Source organism: Hesperophylax consimilis, unplaced genomic scaffold, assembly GCF_061612785.1.
Source record: "Hesperophylax consimilis isolate HC1 unplaced genomic scaffold, BYU_Hcon_1.0 scaffold_40, whole genome shotgun sequence".
Taxonomy (NCBI): domain Eukaryota; kingdom Metazoa; phylum Arthropoda; class Insecta; order Trichoptera; family Limnephilidae; genus Hesperophylax; species Hesperophylax consimilis.
This window is the reverse complement of record NW_028301270.1, coordinates 282,357-290,006: the sequence shown is the minus strand read 5'-3', so window position 1 is coordinate 290,006 and position 7,650 is coordinate 282,357.

The following is a 7,650-nucleotide window of genomic DNA, read 5'->3' as shown; positions in this document are numbered from 1 at the left end:
TCAATACATAATTGCAAATCACTGCAAGAAAACACCAATGCAGTATCATCCGCGTACACAAAGTGTTTTACATGTTTAAAAATAAATTTAATAAAAGATACATAAATTATATATAAAATAGGACCTAATATGGAGCCTTGAGGAACACCTGCTAAGATTTTTCTTTTTTTACTTAATGTGTTCAAAAGCTTTATTTGCATGCACCTGTTGTTCAAATAATTTTCAAATAGTTTTAGAAGTTTCCCTCTTATTCCTATGATTTCTAGTATTTTCAACAATTTTTTATGGTTAATAGTGTCAAATGCCTTGGAATAATCTATAAATAAGACTAATACATGATGTTTATTATTTAAATTATTATTTATCAAGCTGGCAAACTTTTGAAGTAGCACTTCAGTGCCCTTTTTTTTTGGAATCCATATTGGTTAGTATCAATAATAGAAAAATCTTCCAAATATTTTATTAATTTAATTTGAATGTATTTTTCAAGAATTTTTTCGAGTGATGGCAAAATACTGATTGGTCTATAATTACCCAAAATGGTGTGATCACCTCCTTTATAAATGGGTCTGATAATACTACATTTTAAATCATCTGGAATTTTTGCTTCAAATAAGATTCTGTTTACAAAATGGGTTATAATTGGACCTAATGTTAATATATGTTTTTTAATATCGCTCATTCTGATATTATCGATTCCAGGAGAAGAGCTTTTAAGTTGCTTCACAATGTTATCTATATCAGCAATTTTAGCCCTAGGTAGGTACATGCTTTGAGGCATCTCCTCTGGTTCAAACCCAGTTGTCCTGTGATTACATTTATGTAACATATTGCAAACATTGTCAGAGAAATAATCAACAAAGTCATTTGTTACGCTTTCTTCCGTCCGATCTTTCATCAAATATTTGGATGCAACTTGGTCACAATCATTTTTACATTTCTTTCCTAAAATTTGATTACATTCGTCCCATGTTTTTTTTGAGTCTTGAAATATATTTTTGAATTTATCATTATAGTATGAGGTTTTTAATTTTATTAACAATTTATTTAAAATATTTCGAAAACACTTATATTCTTTTTCATAGTATTTGTTTGTTGGAGCATTTCTCCAACGTTTGTATAAAAAATCTCTTTTTTTAATTTTATAAAGTGCATCAGTAGATATCCATTCATTTATGGCATGCGGTCGGTTTTTTGATTTTTCGCTTATTTCAATTGTGCTTTTTTTATACAAGTCATCAAAATAATTTTTAATTTTCAAATAAATAACAGAACATTCGGTTTCCTTTAGAAGCGATTTCCAATCATAATTACAAATATGTTTATCAACCAGTTTTTGCGAAAGAATTTTAACTTTATTATAATCATTTGAGTTTAAATTATCTACCGAGTTATAGCGTATACTTATAGCTGTTGTGTTGTGATCGGCAATGTTATAGTCACATACACATGCGAAGATTGTACTGGTTAATCCAGCGGGCAGTTTACCGCTTATTCGCACGTAGAAATGATCGATACATGAACTATTTATTTTCTGTTTAACAATTACTTCCCTAGTGACGCCATCTATACATTTTTTCAAATAGTTATTTGTAAGAATATTTTCATAATTTATTATGATAGGATCATTTTTGTTTAATAAATTTAAATTTATGTCGCCGAAAAATATTACACTTTCATTTGATTTAATATTGTTTTCAAACACAGAGGATATTTCTGACAAAAATGATAGCTTATTTAGATTCGGAGGTCGGTATATTGCTAAGACATTTAAAGTGCTCTTATTTGATTCGAGGAATTCCAGAAAAAAACAACGAAAATCTTTTGGAAATCATTAACGAAATAGGTTCAACCGTCAAACTCGACCTCGCTAATCTTGAAATTAACAATTTCTACCGAATCCGACGGAACCTGAAAATCTCTGATGATGAGCCTCCCTATCAACCTGTGCGCCCAGTAATAGTCAAATTTAACAATCAGCTGAAAAGAGACAACTTCCTTGCGGCCGTAAAAACATTTAACATTAAACAAAAGCTGAAAGAAGACAAAATAAATACAACCCACTTGAAGCGGTTCACGACACAAAAAAAGGAGCCCATCTTCATAAGCGAGCACCTCACTACACAAGAAAAAAATTTACTTAATTTATAGACAAACAAAAAGATTCGCAAGAGATCAAAACTACGCTTTTGCATGGTCAAGAAACGGACGATGCTTCCTCAGGAAGACATCTACATCTAAGATAATAGTGATCTCCCACGAGGATCAACTATCGCCTGAATCACTGATTAAACAGTCCGATATACACACAGACCAACATATTGCTGGAAGAAAAAATTGATTGGTAATTTACCAATACGACAACATTCATAACCACTATACATTCTACAATGATTAACTGCATGTATATGAATATCAGGGGAATGAGGACAAAAATTGATGAAATATACGAAAACGTCCTTATCAATGACTACGACCTAGTTAAGCCTAACAGAAACATGGTTAAAGGAATCTATCTGTGACCAGGAATTAGTAGATAACCGATATGAAGTATTTCGGAGGGATAGAGTTCATAAGACAAAAAAAGATGGAGGAGGAGTCATGATTGCTGTATCAAGAAAACTAGAGGCGAAGAGGATGGCGCATTGGGAATGTCAAGCGGAGGACTTGTGGATCCAACTCAATATAAACCATAATAACAGGAGTATCAAACTGAATGTTTGCACCGTATATCTACCGCCAACTGAAGAAGAATCTATTGTAAGCTCATTTTTAAACAATCTTAGGAATGTGTACCTAACAACACCAAACCAACACATCTTAATATTTGGCGATTTCAATAAGTCTAACATTCATTGGATTACCGATAAAACAAACAATTTATTACCTTTCACCACAAACACAAATACAATCACCTCTGACATCATCGATAAACTATCATTCTGTAATCTTAAACAATTTAACGGAATAGTGAATCACCAATCCAAAATATTGGATCTCATTTTATCAGATAAAGAAGACATATCAGTAATACGTTCTTCATCTCCACTAAGCAAAGAAGACCCATACCACCCTGCTCTAGAAATAAATGTTCTTTTTAATTTTCTACCACATCTAGAAACCCGTAACGCCCCAAGACCAAACTTTTATAAAGCCGACTATGATTCAATTAATACCTTTCTTCGTGAGATTGATTGGGAATTCATTAATCAGGGAAATATTGATCAATCTGTCGATCAGTTTTACAACATACTCTACCAGATTATCTCTTCTCATGTTCCCCTCAAAACGAACAAAAATCACTTTCCTAAGTGGTACTCAAAAGATCTCATTCGTTTGATAAAGGAAAAAAACAAATTTCATAAAAAATATAAGAAATATGATAATGAACTAGATCATTTATCATTCAGCTTGATTAGAACCAGAACAAAAAATCTGATTAGAGTTTGTTATCATAAGCATTTAGACTTAATCTAACAAAATTTAAAAGCTAACCCGAATGATTTCTGGAAATTTGCAAAAAGCAAATATAAAAACACAACCGATATTCCAAAAGAGATGCACCTAAATGATATAAAAACTACCCAAGGTCAAGTTATCTGCGGGCTTTTTTCTAAGCACTTTCAATCTGTTTATAAACCTCACAATGCAAACTATTCACCACAAATATCTGAAGATTTCTGTAACGAAAGCCTTGGTATGATCACTGTTTCGCCCTTAACGATATAAGTCAAGTGTAAGAAATTGAGAACCAATAAGGGATCAGGTCCTGATGGTATCCCGCCAATATTTTTGAAAATGTGCAGAGATGTTCTTGCCAGACCACTTAGCCTTCTTTATAACAAATCATTACAAGAAGGTGTTTTCCCAGTCAAATGGAAAACGGCTTTCTTAACACCTATATTTAAGAAAGGTTGTAAGAGCGATATAAAAAATTATAGACCTATCTCTAAACTTGACTGCATAGGAAAGTTGTTTGAGTCAATAATATATGACTGTCTATTAGCTCATGTAGGTAAATATATTATCATTGAGCAACACGGGTTTTTCCCTCGGCGTTCCACAACAACTAACCTTCTCGAATACTCCCAGTACATCCGCGATAGCATCGATAAACGTTTACAAGTAGATGCCATCTACACGGATTTTTGCAAAGCATTTGACCAGTTAAATCAATCATTACTCATCAAGAAGCTGGAAAAGTTTGGCATAAATGGAAATACTTTGAAATGGTTCGAAAGTTACATTACAGAAAGAAAACTGCAAGTGGTTGTAGGAGGCTACTCCGCTGATATTTTTACTGTAACGTCGGGAATTCCGCAGGGCTCGCATCTTGGACCTTTGTTGTTTTTAATCTTTATCAACGACATAATTTTAAGAATAAAAACATCAAAATATCTCCTGTTTGCCGATGACCTTAAGTTGTACAAAAAAATTACATCATTAGAAGATTGCACCGATTTGCAAAAAGACTTATCATCACTTCATGAATGGTGCACACTAAATGATTTATATTTTAATGAAAACAAATGTGCCGTAATTTCATTCACAAAGAACATTAATAAATTATCAAACACATATCACATTAACAATATCCCTTTACAAAACACAACTTCAATCAAAGACTTAGGCGTGACATTTGACTCGTCACTTAGCTTCAATAAACATGTAGATAAAATTTCAAAAAGTGCATCACAAGTATTAGGATTAACGCTAAGAATCACGAATTGTTTTAAAAGTACAGAATTAACTTTAACATTATATAAATCAATTGTGCGAAGTATTCTCGAATACGCATCAACAATTTGGTCTCCCAATTATGAGATTCATAATTATAGGATTGAATCCATACAAAGGAAACTAACCCGTGTAATTGCTTATCGTGAAGGTTTATCTGGTCAATTTGGAACATATAATGACCGAATTTTGCACTATAAACTACACTCACTGACGGTCAGACGTAAACTTTCTGACGTACTGCTCCTACACAAAATTATACATGCATCAGTTGATACACCAAACACTTTATCCCAAATTAACATCAATATACCATCAAGAAAATCAACAAGGAGGATGAAAGACATTTTCTATATTAAAGCCTACCACACAAATACAGGATATTTTTCCCCTGTACCGCGAACATTAAGAAATTATAACATTATACATGGCTCTAATAATGAAATAGACATTTTTAATGACCAATTTAAACACTTCAAAAAAAATGTATTACCTTTAATCATATTAAGCTGATATTGTGATGAAGCCCTTTATTTAAAGAGAAGCAACATTGTACCTACCTAATCAGTGTCTCACCAGTACAGGTGTGACAATAACAAATAGTTTATGAACATATTTGTATTTACCTTTTACCCATTCTTATTTGTTATTTACTTGCATATTTAGCTTACATATTATTATAATAGATTAATATTAATATTACTTACATTTTCCTTTTGTTACTATTTTTGTTATTATCATTTTGTTATTATTATGTATTTAAACATCCATGTATATAAATTTTTGGGCACCATGCCTGTTTTATGTACTTAAATAAAAATAAATAAATAAATAAAATTATTATTAGATAAATATATAATATATTATGCTTTATTTTAGAAACCAAAACTGAAGTAATGTTAGAAAGGGGTCCGTCGATGTCCGACGATGATGATTCACTATACAAACCGAACAACGTTACTTCTTCGACTGAATCAGGTATCTACAGAAAACATGTTTAATACTCTTGAAACAATCAATACGTAACATATAATTTGATTATTATATGGTCAGAGGTGCGGCTCAGAAAGCCGAAGGTCCTAGGTGCGAGTCCCAGATGTGACCGTATCTTTTCTGTTTCAGATTTTAGATTGAGTGATGCTAATATTGTCTTCATTTAATTAAATAATTTAATTTAATTATAATTATTTTACAAGCAATAATTATTCGCCTGAAACACTCATCCGAATTGAAAAAACTCCTGATAAAAGATACATGACGCCAACGGGACTCGAACCCGTGTCCCCTCGATTTCCGGTCGACAGCTCTGACCACTGATCTATGGCGGCTTATCGCTTATCCGCGAAATAATTCAATATATACTAGTGTTTCATTAAAAATTACTGCTTGTTTATAATTTGAGGTTTTACTAATTAAGTTTAAAGAAAGCTTATTAATGTATTATTCTTTTTTAGATATGAAAATTTCCAACGCCGATGATGAGCAACATCATTTAGAGAAGCAGGAGGCAATCAAAGTGTCATCGACTACAACTCGAAGCACTATTTCTACTAGTAAAGGAGTACGAGTGCATGACCGAGTGTGTAAAAACTCATGTCCTTATTGTACTAAACTGGTAACGAACTTCACACGTCACTTCACGTTCACTTGAGACCATGATTCCTATCACTATTGTATTAGCACCCAACATCCCTTAGAGGCAGAAGTTATTGAATACAATAAAATTTTGGATACTGATCTGCGAGAAAGAAAAAGAAAGCGAGAATTGATTTCAAGGCAAATAAGAAACATAGGTAATTATCTTTATAATCAGAACGGTATTAGTAAACCAGATGGAATACCTATTGATACCGTATCGCCGTCCAAGGAAGACTGTGGATGCTAAAATCATCTTCTATATTACTATGCCCAGACAATTCTGAAATTTGAGAATCTTTGAGAACTCAAATATTTCCTGTATTTCAAAATGATAATATTGCAAAAATAGCAATGTCTGACCCAATAATATGTTTATATGGGTCTTTATTATTAAGTAATCACACGGAACACCATTTGAAGACACATATAACATCGAAGATGAGGGATTTAGCCAAGCTGTATATAGTTATTAAAGAACAGAAACCTTCAATTTCAACCTTTGATTTAGCGTTTGCACCTGTGCATTTTGATGTTTTTATTAAAACCGTACAGATAAATAGTGGTTACGATGAAATTACAGGTTCTGTAAAAATTCCTAGCATGCCTCAACGACTTTGTACGGCTATAAAAGATTGTGCTGATATCTTTATTCGTCGAACAATACAGAATTCTACGCTAACCACTTCATCGAAAGAAATTTAAAAAAATAAATTGTCTGATTTTAAAACGGTCTTAAATCATTCTTGGAAGTTAGAAATATCTACCAATGCTGAAAAATCAAGAAAAAATGTTGAAATCTGATGCTATGCCTTCAACTATCGATCTTAAAAAAATGTGCGACGAAGTTATGAAACTAGAACTGAATATAGCACAACGATTTGAAAATGAAAAATCTTATGCGGTCTATGAGGAACTTTGTAAAACAACAATTGCTCATATTATAATATTTAATAGGAGAAGAGCTGGTGAGGTAGCGAGAGCACCTTTGGAAAATTATATAGCCGGCCAACATGAAAACAAGATATTCCTAAAGAAATTATGGAAATCATGAGTTCTGAGAAACAAAATGCTATAAATGCTTTAAACTGCTTCCATATTCCAGAAAAAAGAGGAAGAACAGTTCCAATTCTTCTTCGAGATCAAATGAAAAAAAATATAGACACTCTATTTGCATACCGACATTTAGTTGGAATTTCAAATGAAAACAAATACTTATTTCCAAAGGCAGCAGGTGAACCTTATTTCTGTGGTACGCAAATTCTAAGAGACCTAAGA